Below are 10,653 nucleotides of genomic sequence, written 5' to 3' on the forward strand. Positions count from 1 at the left end.
CTGGACGGAGACTAAATGTAGCTTCTTCAGTTGGGGGTGGCCTTAGTGTTTGATTAGTGTTGTTAAGCTCTCTGTTATAAACAAAGTTGTATAATCATTATCATTCTTAGTTAATAAAAACTCATTTCTCTCTCTAAATTCTCTTTCTCTAATTCTTCATCTTTCTCACTATTCATCCTTATTTCTTTGTTTTCTCTTTAATTGTCAAATATTTCAACGCGGTTAATACATAGCAGTATGCGGCAAACAACAGATGTTATACTGAATATACAAAAATGGATTTCGAAAAAATTTATGTTCCAAAGTAATAATATTGACATGTATATGACAATGGATCTAGCTAGTTGATTGATTGGTCATCTTTATTTTGGAGAGTGAGAAAAAGATCATATGAAAGAGGTCATTGTCGCCATTCCTTTGTCGCATCGATGCATGTAAAAGTTGGCTGCCATGACTCTCTTTCTGTCTCTCTCCGACGTTAAGAGAGTAAGAAAATAATGAACCTTACAGATGTAAAACTAGTAAACTATATGATTCTTTTGTCGATCCTCTGGTGGATTTAATATTATATAATGATACGCATGATTATATTTATCCAATTTCAAACCGATCCAGTATATACAACCAAAACTGTTAGGTCATGAAGAAAATATCGAAAGATATATGGTCTTATTTGACAAGTATTATCTTTGGTCTTATTAGACAAGTAATCCAAATACGTAGTACAGCAAAGTTTGAGTTTCTAGGTAGGTGAAACGATCTAGCTAACGGGTACATATACAGGCTTTATTAGACAACGAATTTAATTTGTAGAGTCTTTTATACACCACACTACTTGTCTCAAGACGTAGAAGAAATCATTTCTCCTCATCAAATTCATGCATACCTACATATAATTGTGATTAGTGTGTAAAAAATAGACTCTTAAGTGTGACTGGTACTTCAATTTTTTCTAGTATTTAATAAAGAACACGAGCTTCGAACTTGAAAAAACTTTGCCAATATTGAGAAAGAGAAAAACGATTAAACTAAGAGCTAGTTAGTAAATTGGAAAATAGTTGAATTTAAGATAATACTCGAGTACATCTAAACTTGCCCAACACAAACCAATAATATTTCAATCCTAAATATATATACCTTAAATTGCAAGTGTACAATATACGATTGGGTTGAGTTGTGCTAATAGCCAAACTTTTTTTTTAGTCATGTGCTCACTAATTATAATAAATCAATGTGTCATTTGTCACAACACAAATTAAGACTGAGTTGATTAAGGCCATGCATGAAAGAAGCATAAGCTTTCCACCCGTCATTTATCACTACTTGTGTCACCTTCCATGGTCATCTTCCCCATCTTATAGAATATAGATTAAGGAATTCTCTAATATTCTTATTCTTAATCAGACTCTGCTTTTTATACGAGTGATTCCATTTTCGTCAGCCATATACTCTGTCCCGCTCGATGCTCTCTGGGGAATACACTATATACATATATACTTTTCAACATTCTCCATCCTCTCTCTCTCTCTCTCTCTCGCTCTCTCTCTCAATATTGCAATATTTTTCAATTTGCACAAACTGACTGGTGGGATCTTATCCAGCAGGACCAGTTATGGATACTCACTGGAAACTTGAAAGTAAAATATCATGCATGTGAAGGGTTTAGGGTCCAGCGTCCATCATGTATCATATACCTGGCCTTGTGTTGCCTGCAATATGCACACGTGATTCACAATTCTCTTTTGTTTCCTTCTAACCCTAGCCCCCACCTTAAATAGACTACTCAATCTTTACAACCACAAAGAAATCACTCACAGGCTCACAGCTAGCTCGAAATGCACACCACGTAATTTATCTATTCTCTTTTTCTCTTTTCACCTTTCTATATATTCATCCATTTTGAGATTTTATGTTCTATTTTTTATTGGTAACAATAAAAAAAACCTTACAACGGATCAATTGGTTCACTTCTTCATCGAGTAAAAACCTATGTACATCATTACTTCCTTATCGAGTACAAAACTTAATACAAGTAAGTGTAGTCTATTAAAGAAATGGATACAATGCAATATCCTTGACAATCTATCTTACAATCAATTATTAGTGTGTCAGTATGTTTTTGTACTTTGCATATATAATTCCTATATCATCATGCACATTAACAGACATTTATTTAATAATCTAATCATCAACAATCATATTAATTGATTTACGCAATTTGATTTAAAAATATAGTCTCTCTAGCATTACTCTTCATTTTATAAGGCTTGTGCATCATAAAATTGCTTGTAATTCGTTACCAAATCAAGCTCTCAAAAAGGGTTTTTCATGTTTTCTTCCCAGCCATGGTGTTTATGCCGCCAAACTTGAAACTCTTGCATTGTTCAAAAGAAAAAGATTTGAGGAATCTAATTAGACAAAAAGTGACCCACCTTTTCTCTTATCTCTTCTTCCCAAATGCATGCACTTAAATATTTTAGTTTATAATTTCCAAGCTTTGAGAATGGCATGCATATAAAGGAGAGAGATGAGAAGAATCCAAGGGACGCATATAAGGAGAATGATGTAAGTTAAGGAAGTGAAATTTAATACTTGGGTGTTTGGAGTTTTGAGGAGGATTCCTTAATTTGAGAAACAAGGACTGGACGACATATTGGCCAAAGAAAATATACATGAAGCTTTTTTTTTGGAATTTCTCGTTACGGAATTCTCTGGCACCTGTGCTCTCTTTGATTTTTCTTTTATACGACAACACAAAAAACAAAGGTGTAAGCATGAAACTAGGAATGTAACCATGTGCTTGAGATACCCAAATTAAGTAGGACATTAGTTTATAAGCACACTATCTTAGGATTATACAAGTTTAACGTAGGAACTTGCCCAAAAACATAGCAAAGCCAAAGGTATAAAGACTCTTCGAATGTTGAGCTACGGAAACAGAACAGGCATCTATTACCCCTTTAAGCAAATTATAGACCTGAGTTTTGGCATCCTCCTCTGGGTTGGATGGATTTAAAATGCCAAGTAGGCAAGCATATGAATTACATGCAAGCATCTAAAGGGCTTTAGGAATAGTAACTAATTGGTATTTGATGTTCAGGCATCTTGTACATGAAATAAGGTTATAAACTAAGGGATTATTAGAGAATTTGGCATTTCTTCCCCTTAAATACGGGTTTTGAATGGTCGCTCCACTTACACTGTGTCAAGATTCTTTTTTTTTTTTTTAAGGGAACAAGTGGTAGTAAGTCACAGTTATCCACCAATTTCCGGCTCGGAGAGGCTATGGACCCTGCTCGTGGCCACAATCAAGTAGACTCACCAGCTCGGAGAATCGAACTCGAAACCTCCCACATTTTTTTGTTTATTGGGAAGCCACAGTCCGTGCCCTTACCATTAGGCCATTTGTTGTGGATGTGTCAAGATTCACCCTTTGCACATTTTCGTTACAGAGCTTTGGCAATTAATAGTTTTGTTTTAGTACATCGATATTTTTACACTAAGAGGAGGGAAAGTTCGGCAAAGTCACACAATGGGTAGCCTAATTTGGTATCGAATTCGGCATCCACGAGATTCGAACCTAAAACCTCTCACTTCCAGATGAAGAAGAATATCACCAGACCATAGTACTGAGTGACACTTTGACAATTAATAGTTTAACAAAATAACTGTTACGTACACCTCGTCACTATGTAACATTAGTACACAATGCTTCCGAGTGCTTAGACTCGCTTTCCAATTTAAAGTTAGTGCTAGATTATTCAAGTAGAAAACAAAGACGTATACTTATTATATGTTGTACTTTACACATTTTATTAAAATGCAATCAAGGAATAACAGAATGTTCATCAATATTAAGATAATGATCTTCATGTGATAGACGAAGAAAGCTTAGGGGCGAATCAAGTAAGGGAACACATATATTTGATTGAGGACAATGATGTTAGAGATCACTTAACCCTAGAATTATGGCTTTATTGTGTCTAGAGTCATTAGTCTTAGAACTTTATTATAGTCTGTAATAGGGTTTGTCAGACAGATTAGTATATAGGTAATTTTCATTTTACTACTTTCAAGTTTTACAAAAATTGCTCGCACTTTACTACACATAGTTTTTTTTGTCTCACTTTTACACTTAAATTATGATTTTTCAGACATTTAATACTTCGTTAACTGATGGTGTGGCATGCTTTGGCTCCAAAATTAGGCCATGTGTCCTTTTTTTTATTGAAATTCTGACGTGGCTAAACAATATTATTAGAAAACGCCATGTGTCCTTTTTTTTTATTGAAATTCTGACGTGGCTAAACAATATTATTAGAAAACGCAATAAAATTATTCAAAACCACACACTGATTTTGCCCCCCCCCCCCCCCCCCCCGATCAGCCACCCACGGTCCTCCCTCTCTCATCGACCGCGTCGGTGTTGCCCCTAATTCTGACTTCTATTCTGGTCTTCTCCCCAACTTCTTTCTCTTTTTCTTTCTCATCCTCCTCCTCTTCAACGGCGACGTCAATTTGGAAGCCCCGACAACGGAATCAGAGTTCAAAGATTAAGATTTGAAATCTAGTTTCTGAGTGGGCTGCTGCCGTACTAGTCACACGGAGTATGAGAAAGAGAGAGAGACTGAGCTTGACATTAACAACCATTCCACGGATCAAATCAACCAAACCGTAGACAACATGCATATCTATGGTAACTGTAGTATTGCAATAAACCTAGAACATTTATAACTAAAGCATTCTTTCTAACTTGCACTAGAAGACATCGTGCAACAACGATAAGTTTGTCTTTTCTTCTCTTGTACTCACAAGAAGATTTTCCAAGCTTTGGAAATGGATAACCATGCTTCCCTATTAATGATAATTCCTCTATTCCCGTGGACGTAACCCAACTTAGGGTGAACCACCTACATCTATGTTTGCTTCCCTATCCTTCTTTCTTTACATATTATTCTCACTAGGTGACCGGAGCAACCTTGTGAAGGTCACAAACTTGACACTTTTGTTCCAAGTCTCACTGGTTTTATGCATCAACATTTGGCGCTGTTTGTGGGAATCGACATTGATTCCTACTTTCACTAGCTTCATCAAGTTGGTTTCCATCTTTCGTACGCTCTCATTCGACCAGGTACCCCTCACAAACATGGGGAGCAAAGGAAGCCATAACACGCAAAAGGATGCCCCTCTCTTGCTTAGCCAAAAGCTGCTCTTCAAGCTAAAGTCAAAAAGCTGGAAGCTCATAACAACAAAATAGCAATCAGAAATGAAATCTTCCAAGAGCAGTATGAGAAACTCTCTGAGATGCTCCACAAGGCTAAATAGACTCAGTCTTATGAGCTCATCGCTACTATAGTCGTGGATCACCATATGGGTACCCACCAAGATATTGATCAACACGAGACTTCTCTAACCAAGTTGTTTTAAACCAAAACAAGATAAGTGGAGAAAGACACATTCTTGCATAAGGAACGGTAGGATCAAGAGCTGTTTACCGCAACTGTCTGGACTTCTTGAGGTAGCGTCGAGAAAAATCCATCCACATAGGCTCAAAGATCAATGACCCAAAGGTCATCGAAGGACGATGTCCTTTACTAAGACTCAGGCCAATTACCAACCTAGGAAAAGAACGACATGCCTTAGAGACAAGAAGGTGTAGGAGACTCGAGGGACTTTCAACAAGCACATCCCAATAGCTAAAACGTTGAAACCAAGGAAATGCCACATGTCCTTAACCTAGCTTCTCTACTTTCAAGAAATGATGGAAACTTACGAAATAGGGTTCCAATGGTGTCTGACTCCACTCAAGACCCCATTATCATACAGCTCCTCGAGGAAGTGAACAAGCTAAAGGCCATGTTAGGTTGAGATACCTGGCTGGAATCAACCAAGGCCTAATCCTCTGACAATGATGACCCTTCTATAAGGAAAAACAAAACAGAAGCTTGGCTTACAATTGTATACTAGGAGGGAAGACCCAATTGAGCATATCCACCTCTTTAAATCTACCATGGTGTATCGAAGACATAGTTAGGATGAACGATGTCTCATTTGTCCCTCCACTCTCTGGTGGAGCTCTCGATTGGTATTATCGTCTTCAACCTGTTTCGGTGGATTCCTTTGTTGAGTTAAAGAGACTCTTCATGGCTCAACACATCTTTCAAGTTGATCGCTTACATTTGCTGATGATTTATATACCATTCGTTAGAAGTCAGACGAGGCATTGCATGAATATGTCGGTCACTTCAGCCACAAGTATTCTCGTTGCACTGAGGCAGATGACAAAATAGCACTCAGGACATTCATGGTAAGCATGCATGAATGCTTATTTAAGTACACGATCAATGCTAGCACTTAGAAGAATTACTTTGTTGTGACGACTCAAGCTTATAATCATGCATTTACGGAGGTAAAGATATGCCAAGGGTTAATCCCAATCAATAAGTGGGGAACCAAAGTCAAGTTTTATAAAGTGACGACTCCACATATATACCTGCTTCGTCATCTGGAATTAGAATTCATAACAAATATGAGCAAATACGTTGGTTAATCACATTTCATTAATAAAAAATTTAGGTAACATCCAGTACATACACCAAGAGTGTATCCCAAAAGCTAACATAAACATCCTAACACCTCTAGACATATTGAGATGCTAACAAGATTCTAAAGCATTGAGTTGGTAACAAAATAGGTATACCATGTGCATGTTTGAAACCAACAACAAAATACATAATATAAGTCATCAGCCATATCATGGTCTTTAGTTCAGCACAAGTATGATTGTCAATTGAAAGATCACTATCAGTACCTCAGGTGCTTCTTGAATACTTTCTTCTCTAACTCCATCCTTCATTTTCTTCATCTTCTCCGTACATAATAAAAGAGAAGAAAATTAACATTGGTGTATGTTTGTCTAGACAATAGCAGGTGCATTGAGAATTTGAATAACATCAACAAAAAGAAGAAAACAAGAATTGAAGAAATAGTTACAATAAGAACAAAACATAATAGACGAGCCTATCTAAATTACATAATGAATTATAAAGTACTTTAATTTCATTACCTTGTGAGCCTTCCTTACATGTTGGATGAAATGGTTTTGCCCCTCCCTTGTGGTAATATTTTTGTTCTTACGATTATATGAATTTTACTTGAAAACATCCTACATTAAAATGTCATTAGTTTACACGAAAAAAATATCTAGTGTCAAACCACAAAACTACTTATTCACCGTCATTTTAAAGCATTCAACTTTTATAAAGATCAAAATTGATATCACTACCCTTGGAGATGTTGTTGGTCTACCATTGGCTCACAACCCTTCAGTTGTGCTATCATATCTTCATTCTCCTTTTGCGTATCTTATTTCACTAATTTACCATAGCCTAGTAAGTTACCAAGACTCCAAATGTCAAGACTAGATAATCTACTAACAAAAGATAAAATTAACAAAAACTACTTAAATTATAATTAAACTTCTAAACTAATCTATTGTTGCAAGAATATGGACATAAACAGGAACTCCATTTTCCTATAGAACTCTGTAGTAACTTGGATTAAGAAAATCATGAGTTAACTCATTTTTATGTATAAAGTCATAGCTCTATCACCCATGTCACAACAGCTCTATCACCCATGTCACGATAAGACCAAAATCTTCAATTCCCAAATGATGACTACGTAAAGCAAAGCAACTAAACTCAGCAAGAAACTAAAAAATAACTTCAACTAAGCCCTGGTTTGGCATTGAGGTGCTTTAAAAAAAAAAAGCAGGGATGAAAAAAAGTTGGAGTAAAATTTGTGTTTGGTAACTCTGCTTATTTTCAAAGTCACTGTCATTTTAAGCTGAAAAGTGGCAAAAAACTGAAGCAGCAAAATGCTGCTTCTCAAAACCAGCTTTTTTTTTTCAAAAGGCGGGTGAACAGTAGAATTTAATGAAACTTTCACGATCTAAAAAATACCCTCCTCCGTTTCTCCTTCTTGCTGGGTTTGAAGATCGAATCATCCTGCATACTAGTTCCAAATTCTCAAACTTCAAAAGATAAATAAATTAATCAAAAACATAAAAGCAAGAATTTTTGTTCCCAAAAAACCAAATTAGTAATTTTTACCATCCAAGGAAAGGACCTGAAATCAACCGACTCATGGAGATCAAATTAGGCAAATTGACGAAATCGTCAGCGCTCTCTTTCAACCTAACACGGAGATCCACAACCGTCAGAGTCGGTGATAGTGACCTAACTTCCAATGGGAGCGGGAAGCTCGATCTCCTCCTTAGCAGGTTCAAGTTCAATGAAGCTTCGATCTTTCTGAGAACAACGCTGTTTCCGCTAATTTAAAGCGGAGTGGGGGACTGCGAGAGCTTCCATGAAGGGAAAGAAAGGAAGAGTGGTCCGTGAAAAGAAACGATCCAATTGGAAAGCGGAATAGGAAGGTCTTGGAAATCTGAGACGGCAATCGGATGAGGGGGTGGGAGAGAAGGTTGGAGAGAGTAGAGTATTGAAGAGGGGCGGAGTTGGAGGAGAAGGAGGCGGTGGCAGTGAGGAAGGTTCTTGATTTTTTAGGGTTATGGATTAGGGATTTCATGGCCACACAAAATCCTCACATAAAAATAGTAATATTAAATAAAATACCATAATAATAATATAGTATTATACCCTTTTTGGTCATTTCACACAGTCACAGTTGTTTTACATAAAAGTTTACTATTAACTATCATACTGCTTTTTTTTTTTTTCAAAAGCACTTTTACAAAAAAGTTTACCAAACACTCTACTGCTTTATTTCACAGCTGCGTATTCTCAACCCACAGTAGAAGCAGCTTTTTTTCAAAGCACAACAATATCAAACCAGCCATAAATCTCAAAACAAGAATCCATTAAAACGAAAAGCATACAGCATGCAACTAATTCATCATAGAAGTAAATAATAGGGATAGAAGTTACCCAACTAGTTATCAACCTTAACTGAAAATTAGTACCAAAAAACTGAAGAAATCATTCAAGCTATAATTGTAACTTTGCCAACACAAGTTCCTCACAAACCTGCATAGAAACTCAATTCTTTATTTATGAACATGAAGTTTAATCATATGCTTAGATTGCATAAATTCTAGTCCATTATAGCTTGTCAATTTCGTGCCACATATAGTAAGGTAAATAACATACAAGCGTACAATGTGGAAGCTTTTAGAACCAAACCCAAAGGAGCCTTATACCATTCCTAGAAAACAATGAGACCTAAATTTTCCATTCCCAAATGATGACTTGGTAATAAAGCAAAGCAACCAAACTCAGTAAGAAACTCAAATGACTAGGTAATACTAACCAGAGAAGGGATAACCAACCAAATATCAACCAGTAATTGAAAATTAATACCAAATATGGATTAATCAAACATCCAAAATGCCCCAAATGCATAAGCCCCAGAAAAAACAAAAACAAAAACAAAAAAGAGTCGTTTTGTGCAACGTTCCCCTTTTTCTAGGCCAAAGCCAGTAGTACACAAAGATATACATGTTTGTTGCTAGAGACTAGTGAGGTGTGTGCTCGCTTGTGGTAAGTCCTTCTAAAATAATTGATGCATTAAGATAGCATATTGATTAAAGTTATAGCTTGTGATAAGTCTTTCAGTTTTTTTAATTGTAAATTCATGAATGTTAACCTGCAAGTTAAAAACAAATAGAAAAAGCCAAGGATATATTTAGTATTTAAATATAAAAATCTAAAGAATAAAAACCAAATTTTACCCAATTAGAGGCCTCAGAAGATGGATGCGAAGATGGAGGGCTGCTGGCCTGCTCAAATTAGAGACAATTACCTGCTAATCCAAAACCCCAAGTTAAGAAGAATGATAATTAAAAAACAAATTCATTTAACCTTAAAGCATTGGGCAACAGAGTAGCCTCGTAGGCGTGGATAATTTTGGCAAAGATTTAAGTCGTTGGTGGAATGGGTTTCTAGGGTACTTGGGTTTTCAATGGTCGAGCAAGAAACTGGGACAAGGTGGAGGCGCGACAGGCTGAGGTAGTTTGGTTGGTGTGGGGTGTGGATTTGGTTTGTTGGTTGAATGGGTCTCTAGGGTTTTTGGATGTGGAGGTGTGGTAGACAACGAAAAGATGAGAGAGGGTTTGAGTTTTTTGGCTCAGAAGATCCTGGTATGTCGCAGTAGAGAGAGAAAAAGATTGAGAGATGAGTCGATGGCTTGGGTCACGGCAACGAGATGGAGGATAACCCTGATGGCATGTTTACGTAAGGGTAATCGGCATCAAGAAACAGAATTGAATTCTGATTACGGAATACTCCGGTGTTTACCAAATTTGATGGAATCAAAATTTAGTGGGTCCCACACAAATTTTGGAATCCAATTCCGAAATGTGGAGGAATTAGACTCCTAACAATTGGATGGTATTTAGATTCCAGATGATTGAGGGGATGCATAATCTATTTTTCATACCCATTGTGCCCTCGCATAAAAGTTGAAATTCCAAAGAAACCCAAGCTCTCATCCCTAATGTTATCTCTCTCCTTCTCCTTCACCACCGTCGCACATCCCTTACCTTTTCCATCTCTCCTTCTCCTTCACCACCGTCGCACATCCCTTACCTTTTCCAAGACACAAACCCAGCCACCATCGTCTTCCACAACAATT

At 36.7% G+C, this 10,653-nt stretch overlaps 1 long non-coding RNA gene across 1 annotated transcript; it reads right to left on the reverse strand.

Annotated features, from left to right (window-relative positions):
• Positions 1–6,542: 6,542 nt before the first annotated feature.
• Positions 6,543–8,597, reverse strand: LOC139192316 (uncharacterized). Its single transcript, XR_011576375.1, has 3 exons — positions 8,115–8,597; positions 7,067–8,016; positions 6,543–6,865 (listed from the first exon to the last, which is right to left on the reverse strand). It is a non-coding gene; the product is annotated as an uncharacterized lncRNA (long non-coding RNA).
• Positions 8,598–10,653: the final 2,056 nt, after the last annotated feature.

Source organism: Malus domestica, chromosome 15 (genome assembly GCF_042453785.1).
Source record: "Malus domestica chromosome 15, GDT2T_hap1".
In the NCBI taxonomy this organism is placed as follows: domain Eukaryota; kingdom Viridiplantae; phylum Streptophyta; class Magnoliopsida; order Rosales; family Rosaceae; genus Malus; species Malus domestica.